Raw genomic sequence first — 18,038 nt, 5'->3', positions numbered from 1 at the left:
TTGCAGTCATATAAGTAATTATCAGTATTTCTCAAAGTTTAGTGGATGGAACTTCAAGAGCCACTGCAATTCTTCTAAAAGATCTGTGAATCACAATTGTTTCTTTCCGTTTTTTTTTTTTTTTTTTTTTTTGAAATGGAGTCTCGCTCTGTCCCTCCGGCTGGAGTGCAGTGGCCGGATCTCAGCTCACTGCAAGCTCCGCCTCCCGGGTTTATACGCCATTCTCCTGCCTCAGCCTCCGGAGTGGCTGGGACTACAGGCGCCCGCCACCTCGCCCGGCTAGTTTTTTAGTATTTTTTAGTAGAGACGGGGTTTCACGGTGTTAGCCAGGATGGTCTCGATCTCCTGACCTCGTGATCCGCCCGTCTCGGCCTCCCAAAGTGCTGGGATTACAGACTTGAGCCACCGCGCCCGGCCACAATTGTTTCTTAATACTAACACACTCTACACCCTTTTCACTGTGTTGACATTTGAAGTGGTGTGAAATTAGTGATAGGTAAAACCACTGGTGCCTTAGCATGAATCAATACAGAGGCATCACACTGAAATATTAATCTTAAAATTCTTCACTCCCATGTACTTGCAGGAAAAAAATTGTCATTGTCATATCTTCATACATATCCTTGATGGTGCAGAAAAAAAGAATTGTATGAAATAACTCCTTAGTACTCATTTTTCTAACATTTTATGTAGCATGATGAATACTATACATAAACTGTTTTTCTGCTGTTCTTGGCTGAATTGTGTTCCTCCAAGATTAGATATTGAAGCCCTAACCCTCAATACTTCAGAAAGTGACAGTATTTAGAGATAAGGCCTTTGAAGAGGTGCTTGAGTAAAAATGGGGTTTTAGGGTGGGCTTTAATCCAATATATAGGTATATCTTTTTTTTTTTTTTTTTTTTTTTTTTAGAGGACAGAATCTACTTATAGCCCAGGCCTGGAGTGCACTGGCTGGTGCCATCTCGGCTCACTATAGCCTCCACCTCCCGATTTCAAGCGATTCTCCTGCCTCAGACTCCCAAGTAGCTGGGATTTCAGGCATCTGCTACCACGCCCGGCTAATTTTTGTGTTTTTAGTAGAGATGGGGTTTCAATATGTTGGCCAGGCTGGTCTCAAACTCCTGACCTCAGGTGATCCATCCATCTCGGCCTCCCAAAGTTCTGAGATTACAGGCATGAGCTACCACGCCCAGCCTAATATGTAGGTATTCTTGTAAAAGATCAGGACAGAGAGAGAGAGAGAGGTGCGCATGCATGGAAGAAACCACTTGAGCATACAGTGAGAAGCTGACTATCCACAAGCCAAAGAAAGAGGTCTCACAGGAAACCAAATCTTCTGGCACCTTGGTCTTTGACTTCTGGACTTCAGAACTGTGAAGAAAGTAGATTAACCTACACAGTTGGTGATTTTTTTTTATTTTTATTTTTTATGAGAGCCTTAGCAAACTATTAAAGCTGCATACTAAGTATGAAACTTGTCTCAAGGAAAAACACTTGTGCAATTGAATTGTGGCTAGACTACATACTTCTTTCACGGAACACCATTCTGCCATGAAAGAATGAACCCCAAATCTATGGTTATTCAGCATTAGGTATTTGGAAGATATTTGCTTGAAAAAGGAAAGTTTTAAGGAAAATAATTGACATCATTGATTATCAATGGTAAATTTTGAGGTTTTATCTGCTATGAGCGTGACAGCTTCCCAAGGCACTTCTGATGAAATAGGTGATAATTGTAATAAATGGTATTTTTTGATATTTTACAATGAAATATATCAGCATTTGGAAGACCTGCATAGCTTAGTGAAACGACATATTCAAATGACATGTGCATGGCATTACAAAAATTATTTATGGGTAAAAGGCCCATTCAAGATTCACTCAAGTGTAAGACAGATTAATGGATTTCAATGTAGCAGAGTCCAAAAAAATCAGTAACACAGTTTCAGATTTCATACTGCAACTGAACTTTCAGAAAATGCCTTCTGTCAAGTTTTGGTATCATATAAAAGGAAAATGTTCATAAATATCTGAAGAGCTATTAAAATATTCCTTTCTTTTCTAACTTTAAATCTATGGGTGGTCACATTTTCTTCATATACTTTAATTAAAACAATACACTGCAACACTGGATGCAGAAGCACACATGAGAAACTGGCTGTTTCCTATTATGTCAGATAGTAAAGCATTTTACCCAAATGGAAAACAAGGCCACCCCTCTCACAGTGTTTTGTTGGTCAGGAAAATAAAGATTTGTATTAACAGTTATATACACCACCAGTTGGAGAGCTTATCATTTCTATTTTAATTAAATTTAAAAATAAGTACTTTAAACATTTTTTGTTTTAATTTCGAGTATTGTGAATATTGATGGTTATAATCCACATACTCAAAGACCCTTTGGGCATCTTTAATAATTTTGAAACATGTAAAAGTATTTTGAGTGCAAATTTTGAGAACTTCTGTTCCAGTTGTTCTAGACAGCAGCTGTCTGAGTCATCTCTGGTCCTTCGAGTGTTCTCAGATGAGGCCGCAGACACCACAGAGCAGCTACAAACCATTTCTGTGGTGCTTTTTCTGAATTCCTGACCCACAGAATCTATGGCCATAAGCAATGGTGGTTGTTCCCTGGCACTTAATGTGGGAGGTTTATTCTAACAAGGATAGAGAACTGAAACAGTTCTCCAAGCTTTGCATCTCTTGGCTTTTCTACCTAACCCAAAAGTTTTTCTGCATTCCTTGTGTGACTGTCATGCTTCCAGTTACAGTAGTTGGAAACCTGAGAGTTCCCTAGATTTCTCTCTTTGTTGGCCCGGTTTCAGTTTCCTGGTTACCAATTTGATAGATTCTACCTATTAAGTAGCTAATGAAGTCCTTCACTTTTTCCATTTCTATAGCCAGAAATTTAATTCAGGAATTTATATCTCTCATTTTTGCAATTGCAATAGGCTTCTAATTGATTTTCCTGGCTCCAATTGCCCCTGTAGTCAGACTTGCACTTCATGTAAAAGTACTTTTTTTTTTCTTTAAAGAGTAAATTTGACATCATTAGCTCCTTGCAGGAAAGCCTTCAGTAGCTAGCTATCACATCTTAGGATAAACAGCAAACTCTCTTTAAAAGGACAAATAAAGCTAAAGTAGTATGGCTCTTACTGTCCATTTTTCCTCATCTTCATCATAGAATTGTGTGAAAGTCCAATATTTTGCTATATTACCAGTGGCCTTTTAATAAACCATGACTACTGAGAGCTTACTGAGAAAATAAACCATGCTCCATCTTTATATTTTTGAAATACCATTATCTATCATAGTGGCAAAATAGCTATAGAATGAATTCTTTTGCTGTAGTATGCAGTCATATAAGTATTTGAACATAGTGTAGTCATTTTAGTGGGGACACTATATTAAACAAAATTCAAAGTTAAATGGTTAGAAATAGTCTTTAAACAAGTCAATAACCATAATTTTATAAAGTAGATTATTCCCACAGTCAGGGTAAGTGTTCTTAATAAGATACCACTAGTTTTATTAATTTTAACCTAAGAGCTATATCCTGTCCTTTTTTTTGCTACTAAATATCTGCTTAATTTTACATTCCAGAACTGATTAATATTTTCATGTTTTCAAATACATAAAACTACATAGTGACAGCAACTAAATTCTATGTTCAAATGTGATTTTCAGTGCAATATTCATGACTCAAATATTTATATGGCATTTCAGTTTAGCACACCACAATTATTCTCCATGTATTGCCAAATGAAAATCTATTTGCTTCCTAACAAATTTGGTTTCAATTTGTGATGTAGAAAAAACATAAATAAAACTAAGAAAATAGGATTTTGAGCAGGGAAATGATATGCTCTGACTTAGGTTTTAAAAAGATCATTCTGGCAACAGTTTTAAAAATAGCCTGTAGAGGAAGTATATTGAGTATCTTCTATTTGCACCTCCCAATTTATTCTCCATCCTGCTCTCTGCCCCAGGAGTTTGCCCCATACGTATGGCATCAACTGACTTCCTTTCTTTTGGCTCTTAGTTGGGTATGTCCAACAGAGGTACATTAGCTACCTCTTGAGGTTAGCCTCACATTCCCCTTTTCAGCTACAGCTAAGCATTTACCTACAGGTTTTTAGTTACCGAGCATTTACCTAAAGGTTTTCACTTACTTCCCTTTAGTAGCCTCTTGCTTCAAGCCCAAGCCTTGATAGTTCATTTACTGTGACATGAGATACCAGCAGGAGCCCATATGGTATTGCTACAAGCACAGTTGAAAGTGTGGAAGAAGTTAATACCCCCTGTGTTAACCCTCAAACAATGGGAAATGGGAGTGATGGATAAATGCTTTTTCCCATTAATCTTTTGCTGACCTATCTAAGAGTCATTCTGTGTGTTACTCAGAAGTTCCAAGAAGGATGAAGCCCCAGCTGCCTCTGGAGAGGACCAAATTCAGCAATGCACGTTTGCATTAACTTTTCCTTTTTTTATTTCATTCTTTCTGGTTCCTCCTACTCACTTCTTGTGTCACCTACTGAATGATATACCTGTACATGAGTGTCTGTTTTAGCCATTGCTTTCACAAAAATCTGAAAGCCAAGATTAAGACACTAATAGGGAGGCACTGAGAGAAGATCTAGAAGCTATAAGAAGAGTGAGGTTGAGATAACAATTTCTCTGGCTTTTCTGATCAGTCATTGTGGGTTTATTCCATCTTGCTTGTAAGGTCAAACACAAATTAAAAATAAGGGGTTTTATACTCCCTTTTGCAAACAAGGAAAGAGACTCCCCTCCCCTCCCTTAGAGTAGTTACTTAGAAAACTTGTAATTATATATTCTGTCTCTATTTGAAATGGATGTATATCTTTTTAAGACCTAGGTAAGACTTCTGCTAGCTTTTACCTCAGAAATGTCTTTCTTAAAGACCTGGGGACCATCTCTTTGAAATGTAGTCAAAGAAGATAGTGCTGTTATCTTCAGATTTTAGTGGAAAGGTAACTTCAGTAGGCACCTCACTCTAAGTTGCAAAACTATCTCCTGTCATTAAGAAATGTGAGATTTAGTTTTCCCTCATATATAGTCAACTAACACTGATGGCCACTCTAATAGCCAGGTGAATTTATGATGAAGTGTTTATGACAAATGTTGCTGTCAAGTCCTCTTACTTGAAGACAAGTTATTATCTTGAGAATATATATGTATTGTATTGAATAAAAGACAGATTTTTTTTTCTGCCTTTGAAATCTCTTAGCAAATTGCCTATGATGCAAGTCACATTCTAGTTTAATGCTTATTCAATAATAATTTTTGTTTTCCTTTTACCTTTGTAAAGAACTTTTCAGAACTGACAGATTTTGTTTTTCATTATGCTTCACCAGAACTTCCAATAGTCATAGCCCTTACCATGTGGCTCTCCCCTGGGTGTGATAACTACTTCCTGGCCTAGATTATCCAAGTCTGGGTGTGGTGATCACTCTCTATTGTTACTAGCCTCCAACTACTGCAATTTTTTTCTTTTTTCTTTTTGCTTTTTCCAAACCATTCCAACAACTTTATAAACATTTTATTAAATTCTTCTAATTAATAAATTTGAGTGTGCTATTTGTTTCCTTTCAAGACCATGGCTACCAAAATAGAAGAGATTAAAATGCAGAGAAGTTAGATAGGATATTATTGTTGAAACCACTCTTGCAAAAATTATAGTAGTGAGAGAAATCTAACCTAACTGACTCTATCTTGCTTCTGGCCTCACAAGATAACTGCCTTTGTTAACTTTAAAACAAAGATAATAACAGTCCTTCTGGAAGCTAAATGCCTCCTTGCTTAGGGACCGAAATTGCCTTATAAAATTAATTAAAGGTCACAAAATTAGGATTATGGGACAAATCTGAATTCTGCTAAGATATAGGCATCATTAAATGATAACTAACTATTGTTCTCCAGTATGCCTTTCTATAATCATTTACTGTTCTGGAGGTCACAAGATTTGTAACTTTCCCAATTGCTCCTATATATAACATAACTATTATCAAAACCTAAGATTGACATTTGAGATGTTTTTCAGACTCTTGCATTCTGACAACTGACTGACTCCACCTGAACCTCTGACTTACACCAAGGAAATGGCTCCCACACAGAAGCTGACTCAGTGTCTGAAAACAGTTTGGACACTTCCATGAATTCATCCCCAACCAATCAGCAGTATTCATTTATTAGAACCCTGGCCACCAAATTATCTTTAAAAACCCAAGCCTCTGAGCTTTCAGGGAAGCAAATTTGAGAAATGTCTGCCATCCTTTTGCTTGGCTGTCCCTGAGATAATTAAACTCTTTCTTTGCTGCAATATCTGTTGTTCTTAATATATTGGCTTTTCTGGGCAGGAGGCAAAATGAACCCATTGAGTTGTTACATTATATAATCCAAGTAAAATATAATAACGGCTGTTCAGTAGTAATGGGAGATTTAAGAAGTAGATGAATTATTCTTTAAAACAGAAAGAATCAACCGGATTTGCTAATGGATGGCAATTTAATATGGTCCATAAAAGAAAGACGGCACACAAAAAAGACTCCAAAATATTTGGATTGATTAACTAAAAGGATAGAATTCTTTTTTACTCATATGGAAAATATTTGGAGAAAAATATCTTTGCAGTAAGGGAAAACAAAAGCTTGTTCTTGTGCCTGTCAAGTTTGAAAGAAGTGTATGCTTTCCAGACAGGGATGTTAAGAAATCTGTTCCATGCACCAGTTCAGGGTAGAAGTTCAGACTGGAAGGATGAGTATATGGGCATCAGTTTAGAGATTTGAAAATATTGAATCAGATCACCAAGACAATGTGTATGAACAAAGAAAGAGGATATTCAAAGACTGATCTCTGGGCTACTCCAATGTTTAAAGCTTTGGGAGGAAAGAGAAAACATAAGTTGTGAATTGTATCAGGTTGTTCATGCATTTATATAAAGAGATATATGAGACTGGGTAATTTCTTTTTTAAAAAAAGAGGTTTAATTGGCTCACAGTCCTGCAGGGTTAAGGGAAGCATTGTGCTGCCATCTACTTAACTTCTAGGGAGGCCTCAGGAAACTTACAGTCATAGCAGAAGGTGAAGGGGGAATAGGCACCTCACATGGTGAAAGCACAAGCAAACAAGAAAGAAAGTGGGGAGGGGAGTGCCATACACTTTTAAATGACTAGCTATTATGTGAACGCAGAGCAAGAGCTCGCTATCACCAAGGGGATGACCCAACGCATTCATGGTGGATCCTCCTCCATGATCCAAGAACCTCCCACCAGGCCCCACTTCCAACACTGAGAATTATATTTTAACATGAGATTTTGTCAGGGACACATATTTAAACTATATCAGTTTACACCTAGACCATTCCAAATCTCATCTCCTTTGTACATTTCAAAATACAATAATCTCTACTCAATAGTCCCCTTAAAGTCTTAATCCATTCTAGCATTAACTAAAATCTCAAGTTCAGTTCAAGTCAAAAGTCTCATCTGAGATTTATTTTCTTCCACTTATGAGCTGGTAAATTCAAAACAAGTTACTTTCTTCCAAGATACATTGTGGGTATAGGCACTAGGTAAACTTTCCTTACTCCAAAAGGAAGAAAAATCCCCCAAAGAAAGATGCTACAGGACCCATGCAAATCTGAAATCCAGCAGGGCAGTGATTAAATCTTAAGACTCCAAAATAATCTCCTTTGACTTCATATCCTGCATCCAGGGCACAGTGGTGCAAGGAGTAGCCTCCCAAAGCTCTGGGCAGCTCTGCTCCTGTGACTTTGCAGATTATATCCTCCATGATTACTCTGACAGGTTTTTGAGTGCCTGTACTTTTCCAGGAGCAGGGCATAAGCTGCCAGTGGATCTACTATTCTGCTATTCTGGGGTCTAGAGGACAACAGCCACTTCTCATAGCTCCGCTAGGCAGGACCCCAGTGGCAACACTGCATGTGGGCTCCGACCTTACATTTCCACACTTCCCTAATAGAGGTTTTCTGTGGTGCCTCTGACCCTGCAGTAGGCTTCTGATGTGCATGCAGGCTTTCTCATACAGCATTTGAAATATAGGCAGTCTATCAAGCATTTTTCACTCTTACATTCTGCACACCCACAGGCTTAATACCACATGGAAGTTGCCAAGGCTTATGACTTGTACCCACCAGAGGAGCGGCCCAAGCTGTATCTGGGGCCCTTTGGGCTGAGACTGAATCTAGAAGTGCTGGTATGTGAGGAACAGTGTCCTGAAGCTACACAGAGCAGCAGGGCCCTGGGACTGGTCCCCGAAGCCATTCATTCTTCTAGGCATCAGGGCCTGTGATGATAAGGGCAGCTTGGAAAATTTCTAAAATGCCTTAGAGGCCTCCTTCCCATTATCTTGGCTATTAGCACTTGGCTCCTTTTTAGTTATGCAAATCTCTCTAGCAAGTGTTTGCTCAACAGCCTGCTTGAATTCCTCTTCCTCCCAAAAAGTGTTTTTCTCTCTTGCCACATGGCTAGGCTGCAAACTTTACAAACCTTTAGCTCTGCTTCCCTTTTAAATATAAGTTCCAACTTTAACTCATTTCCTTGCTTCTGCATCTGACCATAAGCTGTTAGAAGTAGCCAAGTCACATCTTGAATGTTTTGCTGCATAGAATTTTTTTCTGCCAGATACCCTAAATCATCTCTCTTTAGTTCACACTTCCACAGATCCCTAGGGTATGAACAAAATGCAGCCAAGCTCTTTGCAAAGGCCTCACATGTGTGACCTTTGCTTTAGTCCCCAGTAAGTTCCTCATTTCCATCTGAGACCTCCTCAGCCTGGATTTCATGTCCACATTACTCTCAGCATTTTGCTCACAATCATTTAACCAGTCTCTAAGAAGTCCCAAACTTTCTCTCATCTTCCTGTCTTCTTCTGAGCCCTCCAAACTCCTGCAACCTCTGCCCATTACACAGTTCCATAGCCACTTTCACATTTTCAGTTATCTTCATAACAATGCCCCATTCCTCAGTACCAATTTTCTGTATTAAGCCATTCTTGCATTGCTATGAAGAAATACCTGGGATTGGGTAATTTATAAAGAAAACAGATTTAATTGGCTCACTGTTCTGCAGGCTTTACAGGAAGCATGCTGCTAGCATCTGCTTGGCTTGTAGGGATGACTCAGGAAGCTTACAGTCATGGCAGAAGGTGAAAGAGAAATAGGCACCTTACATGGCAAAAGCAAGAGCAAGTGCTGGGTCAGGTGCTACACATTTTTAAGTGTCAAGAACTTGTGTGAACTCACCACCAAGGGGATGGCCCAAGCCCTTCATGAGGGATCTTCTCCATGAGCCAAACATCCCCCACTGGGCCTCACCTCCAACAATGGGGATTACATTTCAACATGAAATTTGGGTGAGGAAAAATATCTAAACTATATTACCAACGAAATAGGAGGAGAAGTAGGAAAAGTAGATGTCTCAGAAGCAAATGAATAAAAGGAGTGCTCAATGGTGTCTCATCCTTTAATAATTGTTGAGTAACATGAAGACCAATTAAACTTACCAACATGGAAATAATTGGTACCCTTGACATGAACATTTTTTGTGAAGTGATAAGGACAAAAACTCACTGGAGAATATGTGGAGACAAAAGTATAAGCAGTTGCTTTTAAGGACCATTTTGTATATGTTTTCCACAGAGAAACTGAGCAAGAGGAGATAAAATCTAGTGCACCAATAGAGAACTAAGAAAGGAGCATAGGCTGTTTATCCAAACTAAGAGTACAGAAAGTAGAGTGTATGGTCTCAAATGACTTCAGGATATGTGTTAATAGAAGCAAGGTAAAAAATGTTTTCTGGTTGCTTTCATTTCCTAAATGAAATAGGAATTTAAATCTTCTCCTTGGAGAGAGGATGATGGAAGAAGAAGTGGAGATACAATAGGAGAAGAGAAAGTATATGATGGCTTTCTAGAAATTGGAAAAAATGAATGAACTACAAAAATATAGTATAATTGTACAACTCTACTAAGAGATAACTTGGGTCTAGTGATAATAAGTTCAAGGTAATACTTTTCAGCATGGTTGTGTGCTCTTCTCTTGTGCTAGTTTAGCTGTTTGCAAAGGTAGAGTGACCCAAGAATTAGATTTAACCAGCATTGGGTTTTATTAGGAGAGAACTAAGAGACAGAGAGAGGCAAGACAGTTGAGGAAGTATTCAAAAGAGTAATTTTAGTGATGAATCCTGAAATTTATACTGAATAATAATGGAAAAATGACCACAAGATTAGTAAAGAACAGGAAAAAAAATCGTATAATTATTGAATTTGAAGTCCTAATTTTAAAAATGTTGTTCTCAGAATACTAGAGGAAAGAATCAGTTGAGTGGAATAATTGGCTAGAGTGCTTAAAGTCGTATTTTCTAAGTATATTTTATACTGGCTTGGGCAAATGGAAGATAGGGCTGTTTATAACTAATGACCTTATTTAAAAAGGTATATTGTATAAATTTGGAGGCAGGAATACTTGGAATAAAATTCTAAATATGTCACCTAATATATCTATAACATTGAATGGATCACTTTAAGGGAGGAGACCATCCTCATATTGTCTTATGACCAATTTCTGCCTCAAAGAAAAAGTAGGAGTTAAAGAAAAGACAGAAATGAAATCAGTAGTCAGATAGCCCAGCACTGCATTGCAGGCCCAGTAGTGAAAGATTGACCACTGACCTAACCGGTTATGTTATCTATAGATTCCAGACATTCTATGGAAAAGCACTGTGAAAATCCCTGTCCTGTTCTGTGCTGTTGTGATTACCGGTATACGCAGCCCCGTTACATACGCCCTGCTTGCTCAATCGATCACGAACCTCTCACGCAGACACCCTTAGAGTTGTAAGCCCTTAAAAGGGACAGGAATTGCTAACTCAGGGAGTTCAGTTTTTGGAGATGTGAGTCTGCTGAAGCTCCCAGCTGAATAAAGCCCTTTCCTTCCACAACTTGGTGTCTTAGGGGTTCTTGTCTGTGGCTTGTCCTGCTACAACTTTACCTGAAAGTCTGTTTTCTTGTATGCAAGTGGAAGATAAGAGTAGCTACCGTAATGTATTCTTATGAAGATTAATTGAGATAATTCTAGATTAATTGTTAATTATATTACCTGGCACATTGTAGATACTCTATAAATATTCATTATTCATATTAGCATATAAGCTTTCATCCAATAAAGTTGTTTGTTGAAATAAATTTGACTTAAATCTAAGTCATATATATATATATAATTACATTTAAAATATGTCTAGATACATACCACGTTCATTTAAACCAAAATATTTAGCTGACTTTAATGAGAAGATGATTTTTGTTCTGACCATGTCTATATGAATTAAACATAACAAACCATAATGAATGTTTTATTTAAAGTGTTTTACCTCTATACCTATAGTGAAGAGAAGATATTATCATCTTAAAGTTTAATGTAAGTTAATACATATTAGATGCAAAGTTAAATAATTGTCTGTTGCCTAATAACATGGTTTCATTCATTCATTCATGATTTTCTATGCCCTAGACATTGTACTAGGTATTTGAGAAACAGACACACTAGAAATATAAAGGTAGGATGCAGGATCCTATATGGCTTACACTGTAGTGAGAAAAACAGTAAATGAATATTTTGTAAAATTAACTATATAAATACAGATAGAGAGAAGTCTTTGGAAAAGAAAGAAAAACATAAAAATGGATAATGAGAGAGATTAATCAGAATTGAAGGGATGTTCTGAAGAAGTTATGCTTGTAGGGACCTGGATAATAATATGGCATTAGCCATATAAATAAATGTAGAACAAAACATTCCAGGTGGAAGGAATAACAAGTATGATGTAGTCAGTAAGTAAGGGATAATATAAGGGGAAAAAAGGGTAGAAATTATTCCTGAAGGGGCAAACTGAAGGAGCATTCCTGAAGGACTGACTGAAGTCCTCTTGAGAAGCTAGACATATGTTCTGAGGAACAGGCAGTCTTAAAAACCACAATGATCAATGTATGAAATGTATGAAAGAACCAAGAGTCATTCCTGACTCTCCACTTTGCCTTAAACTCCAATTTAATACTTCTGAAAACTCTGAGATCCCAGGACATACACAGAACTAACCACTTCTCCACTCCTTTAATCCTATCACTTACTCAATCACTATCCCTTTTATTCTTGATTATTAATATCACCACATCACCTTTATCCTTGATCATTAATATCACCCTTTTTGTGTTCTTACTGCTTCCACCCTTGGGTCTTATGATCCAACACAGTACACAAAGTCATCAATACAATGTAGAAAAGATAATGTTATTCTCCTGTGCATACAATCTAAGAGCTCCACTTTTTACACAAAATGTGAACTAAGGATCCTATCATGGTCTCAAGGTCTGATATAATCTAGTTACTCTAGTTGCTGAGAGTCCTGTCAAAATCATTACTACACATTCTCTGGCCATTTCCTTTATGTTCAGATAAATGGTATATTCATAGACTTCCTATCCAAAAACCACACTTGTAGTGCCTTTTTGACTTCCAGGTCTTATATCAGAAGATACAAGCTTTCTCTGGCATCTCTGTGTGTACATCCTGTCTACTCTCTGGACTCTGCCATTCTGTTCCCTTCTCTATTACCTAAGACTATGTTTTAAATTCATAGTAATTATTTTCAGTAGTTATACTTAGTATCTTTGCCTATTTGTGCATATTATGATGTTGATTGGATTTAGGGAGAGAACACACTGAAATATTGTTCAAGCAAATACAGTTTAGATGGGAAGGAGATGCATTTTGGTGGGTTATGAGAGTAACTCTGAAACCAGACTACTTTTGTTCACATCCCAAATCTACCACTTAGTAGATGAGTATAATCTCATGCAATTTATTTAATCTCTCTGTGCCTTATTTTCTCATGATAGTGATATCAATATCCAACTTCATAGACATGTTGTTAAACTTAGTCAATTCATGTGAAGAAATTGATATAATGTGTGACACATAAAAAGTACTTAATATGTTATTAAATTAAATTATTATTTTGCTGTTGTTGTAAGGCTATCCTTAAAATCAATTGTGTGATTAATGTTTTAGGCAACTTATATTATTAAGAATAGTAAAACAGAAAGATTTTGAAGGGAAAGAAAAATGTCAGGAATATAATTCTGGTTCAACTTAAATTTCCATGTGATTTTAAAACTGGAAGGATCATGTAACTTGGTGAAAGTTTGACCTTTCTGGTAAACTTCTCCTATGATCACTTCCAATTTTTTATTTCTTCCCTGCTGTTTTCAAGTTTAATTCCTTTGTTGAAATAAATCTCTATCTTGAATGTGCGGTGACTATTAAATACCACAATTGATTGCTGCTGTATGTTCTACTAATGAACCATAAGAAATTCTCTCTCTTGTCACTTTTACACAGCTGACTTCATTCACACTGCATAAATGAACACCTAAAACAAATCAGTGCCAGTTTTATTAATATGTAGCAGTTTTCAGATTATAGTTACCAAATAGGAAAACGTATTTGTTGGTTAAAAGTGAAGATTAAAAAATGATGAATTTCTGAGAATTGTATTTCAGTTGCAACCTTATAGAGAAGTAAATATTAAAGATAGTATCACAAAGTGGAAAGAACACAATGTGAGGCAGCAGACGTGAGTCTCAATAGCGGATCCTTCCCCTTACCAGTTGTGTAAACTTGGAATACTTAACCCCGTTGAGCCACATATTTTCGATCTGTAAAACAGAATTCCTTTCCCGTTAAATACACACTATTCAGAGCAATAAGAGACCCCGTTTGCAACACAGTGGTAGGTGAAACATTTTAGTGAGGGTAATAATTAGGATGTTAAATTCCCACATACTTGAGGGAGACAGTGGGTGTAGAGGGGAGAGATGCAAGACCTCATTCCATGGAAAAATGAGGTCCCTGGGCTTCAAAGTTCTTTTTGTGCATGCACTAGCAGACAATCGCCAGTGTCCAAGGTGACGTCTCTTAGATGCTGAGTCCCTGCACTCCCTGTATGCCTCCTAAACTGGTGCTGTGGTAAGATTGAGGGGAGCACTGGCCATTCTACTTTGCTGAATTTGCTTCCTTTCAACTCCTACTATGATGAAAACATCTGACTGTTGCTATATCCTCAACTTAACCCTTGCTAAGATTGTCTGCCTTCAATTTCTGCTGCAAAATTTATCTGTACCCTAGTAGGATCCCTGACAGACTCATAGGCTGTCAACTCAGAATCCACATCTGAAGAGACACAAGGAGCATTCACACACGCCAGCTAGGGCCTGACCATTTGCTCTATTCTCTTCATTAGCCTGTTACCTTATTTTGTAGGAAGGCTTTGCACAGAGTCTCTTTCTGGTGTCCTGATTCACTAAGGAACAAGGAAAATATTCCACGCTTTCTGTACTCCTTTCATTTTATTAAACACATATCTAAAGAAGGTCCCAGTGAATGATGTCTCTGAGCATTCACTCTCTCATGGATGGATCGACCCTATAACTCACTTATCACCAAGAAACTGTGGCACAAGTGACACTACAAGACTTCTGAGTCTAGGCAAGAAGCAGCATGGTAGTGCTTGCCATGGTCTTTCAGAATGTTTTCTTTGGAGCATATGAGAAATCTGAGTACTCTGGAACTGCCCTGTGAGGAATCTCCAGTTCCTCATGTTGAGTGTCCACATAGAGAGAGATGGTTAACCAGCCTCAGCACTTCCTGGCACCAGACGTACAAGGGAAGAAATCTCTCAAATACTTTAGCCTCAACAGTAATCTCATTGCAACTCCAAAGGAGCACCATCAGGCTGAACTCATCAGTTTTATGAATCAAAGAAAAAAATAACAACTCATTTTTGTAATCTAATGTGCTTTCAGGGGATATGTTCTACAGCAATAGATAAGCAGGACATCTTCTTTTGTTTAAAAGCTGAAGAGGGAAAATTAGGACACCAATCTGTTCTACTCACATGTCTATTTTTCTTCTTTCTTTTCACAATTCTAGGAGCTATAAATACATGCAGGTGTCATTGTTCTGCTGTTTGTGTGTGAGGATGTGGGGTTTTTGTTGGCGGTGGTGGTTCTGGTTTTATTTTGTTTTGCCATTCTTAACAGTAAACTGGTTTCTCCTCTATACTAATAGTCTGTAAATTTGTTTCGATCTTATACTCCTCCAAATAAAGAGACATGTTGAGAATTCATGTGCACATGCCCTGAAGGAAAAAAAATGATAGAATGTGGGAAGCAGAGAAGAAAAGAAGAACCCAAGCAAAAGTATAATTTCAGGAAAGTCTTGAGGGGAGTGCTTTAGCCTGATTCTGCGAAGAATTCCTGGAATGTATATTCTGTGTCAAAAATTTGTTCTGGCTTAAGGCAGAGGACCTGAGCTTTCATAACCTACACTGGTTTGTCACTAACTAAGGGCTTTCTGAGGAGGTGGCAATGGGAAGACAAATTCTGAGGACTTCTAGTTTCAACAGGCCAAGCAGCTGTAGTAGCAGCTCTTTGAAGAGCTACGGTTGTGTACTATTGAAAGAAAAAGTAGGCAGACACTGGGAATCAAAAACAGTGAAAGAAAGTAAAGGGGATTTCATTGGCACCAGCAATATCCATATATACCCCAATATATGTTAAGGTGGCAAACATAAAAGACAATAAAAAGACATTGCTTTAGAAAGAGCCTCACAGGAAGGATTGTACAGAAATCAACCCAGAATAATTTTTTTCTTGTTTTTCTTTTTCAGGTACTCTTAGAAAGTCAGCTAACAAATCAAAAACTGATCTAAGACAAACGGCATTCAGAAAAGATTCCTCTTTCCTCTTCTCCCCACTTCTCTTCCTCATTCAAGCCAGACTGGGATACAAGTAATATATATAAAACATTCCAGCAGCTCACATTAATGAGTTCATGAAAACCTAATCGTTATCTACCCTCTATATTAAAATTCTATCTCACAGGTTCACATTAGAGTCTTCTGAGTATTTGTTATGAAAGGGAGACTCTATGATAGTACCACAGTAACACAGCTATATGCTCACCAAGTACCTACCAGTGTGAGTACCATTGCCCTTCTCGGGATGCCTATTTACTTTTAATAAAATAATCTTGACATATATAAAGCAAGTCAAACAGATACTGAATCAAATAAATCTAAAACATAGTAACTTAAAAAACCTTTTCCTATCATGACAGTGTCATGACATCAATGGCTATTACGACAAGACACAAGAAACCTCTAGGCCAGATTAAGTGATACGGACTGAAGATGCCTTTATTAATAAAAATGCCTTTTATAGATGTAAATTTCCTTTACAAAAGGGCAGCTTTTCAGAGCTACTCCTTTGTCTGTGGTTTTTCAAAATAATCTGCTCCAAATATGCCAAAGAACTATGTGTTGCGATGACATATTCTGGTTTTCTACAGTAATGTTTTGGGGGGAGTGTGTCCTGCCTCCCAACATATCCATCCTGCCATATTCCTTGTTGTTTGTTTTGTTGCCTACTCTACTTGCATTGTAGGTATTACCTTCAATGTATGGCCTCTTTGCATAAATGGTTTAAGCAATTTATAATTTCATAGGGTTCATTTGGTTGAAATGGGAGGGTATAATCTGCAAATCCACTTCACAGGCACATATTACTACACTATGTCACAATATGCTGAAGATAAACCAACTGGTGAGGACATCATTACTTATTATTGGAGAACCCCTATGACTGTCTCTGAGTAGCCCATACAACATAGAGGACATTTGACCATCTAACACAGGGCACAGAATTAGGACAGCTTTTAAACTCTATGGATTAAAATTAGTGAAGTATAATGTCTTATTTATTTTTAGATAAATCTAAAATTTTAATGTAGGATCTAGTATTTTCTTCCTACACCTAAGTCAACTTACCTGGTATAACATATCAGGGTTTATATACTTAACTTTCCTTTTTCTTATTTTTTTTTCCCCAATTTCAATCAAACTATAAGTAAGTGAACATCACCATCATCAACTAATAACTCCTACTCTGCCCTCCTGCCTTCTCTGGTTCCTCTAAACTACTCTGAATTTGCGTCTTCTGGGTATGTCATGTAAGTGGAATTACAGAACATTTATCCTTTTGTGTGTTTCTTAGCTCTGCAGTAGCTGGAAATCTCCTTTGTTTTTCTGGAGTGATACATTTTGTTGCCTGTTTACTACATGTCCCACCAGCTTCTTTTTCTCTCATTCTCAATAAATGTTTGATGCTTTTCCAGCTAATCATAAATTTAATACTTTGTAATTTTATGTGAAATATTACATACTACAAAAATACACATATGGATGAACACATAGAATTTTTCCACAATCTATCCAAAACTATAGGTAATATATTTTCCATTATGATGTGAGTTGAGAGAAAAGTTTCTTATTTATAGTATTAATTAATGAGATAGTACATTATACTTAATTTGCATATCTTACTGGAAGCTAAAACATGCCAGTTGAGCTATTGTCTTAATTAATTGTCGTTCAGTGAACCACAGCGCATTGCATTTCATAAAGAAATAAGATCGACCACTGACTGTTTAATTCTCTTTAGCACAAGTGTTACAAATCACACTAAACAACATTAAAATAATTACTAAGTTATATATCCATATACACATACACAAACATGTAATTCTAGCTGTTCATTTAAAATAAGAAAGTAAATTGTTTTTGTATTTTCTTTTAAATTGGCATATAACAAAATTACTTATTTCTTTTTTACCAGTTTTATTCAAAATCTATTTTACCAACTGATTTGTTCACTTCAGTGAACAATAAGTTGCTAAACAACTTATTTTAATAAAATTACTCCCAATTCGGCTTAGAAAGTTTGATTATAAATTAGAAAATTGAAACAACACTTGGAATTTGAAATACAAAATTAAAAAATTTCTTTTTTCCTAAAGATGTGTTCATAGCATATGATCAGATAATAATGAATAAACTTACATAGTTTTTTGTGACCATTTTTTTATTCGCCAAGTACTCAGAA

The 18,038-nt window shown here is 36.9% G+C and overlaps 1 long non-coding RNA gene across 1 annotated transcript in view; it reads left to right on the top strand.

Annotated features, from left to right (window-relative positions):
* The window catches only part of LOC108533772 (uncharacterized), a 30,610-nt gene extending 14,649 nt beyond the window's left edge, over nucleotides 1–15,961 (top strand). The window contains exon 4 of the long non-coding RNA XR_001886817.1: nucleotides 15,767–15,961. This is a non-coding gene — a long non-coding RNA (uncharacterized LOC108533772). The remainder of the gene's footprint in view (nucleotides 1–15,766) is intronic.
* Nucleotides 15,962–18,038: the final 2,077 nt, after the last annotated feature.

This window comes from Rhinopithecus bieti, unplaced genomic scaffold (assembly GCF_001698545.2).
Source record: "Rhinopithecus bieti isolate Rb0 unplaced genomic scaffold, ASM169854v2 scaffold_10712, whole genome shotgun sequence".
Taxonomy (NCBI): domain Eukaryota; kingdom Metazoa; phylum Chordata; class Mammalia; order Primates; family Cercopithecidae; genus Rhinopithecus; species Rhinopithecus bieti.
Note: the sequence above shows the minus strand (reverse complement) of the source record. Positions and strands in the feature narration are given on the sequence as shown.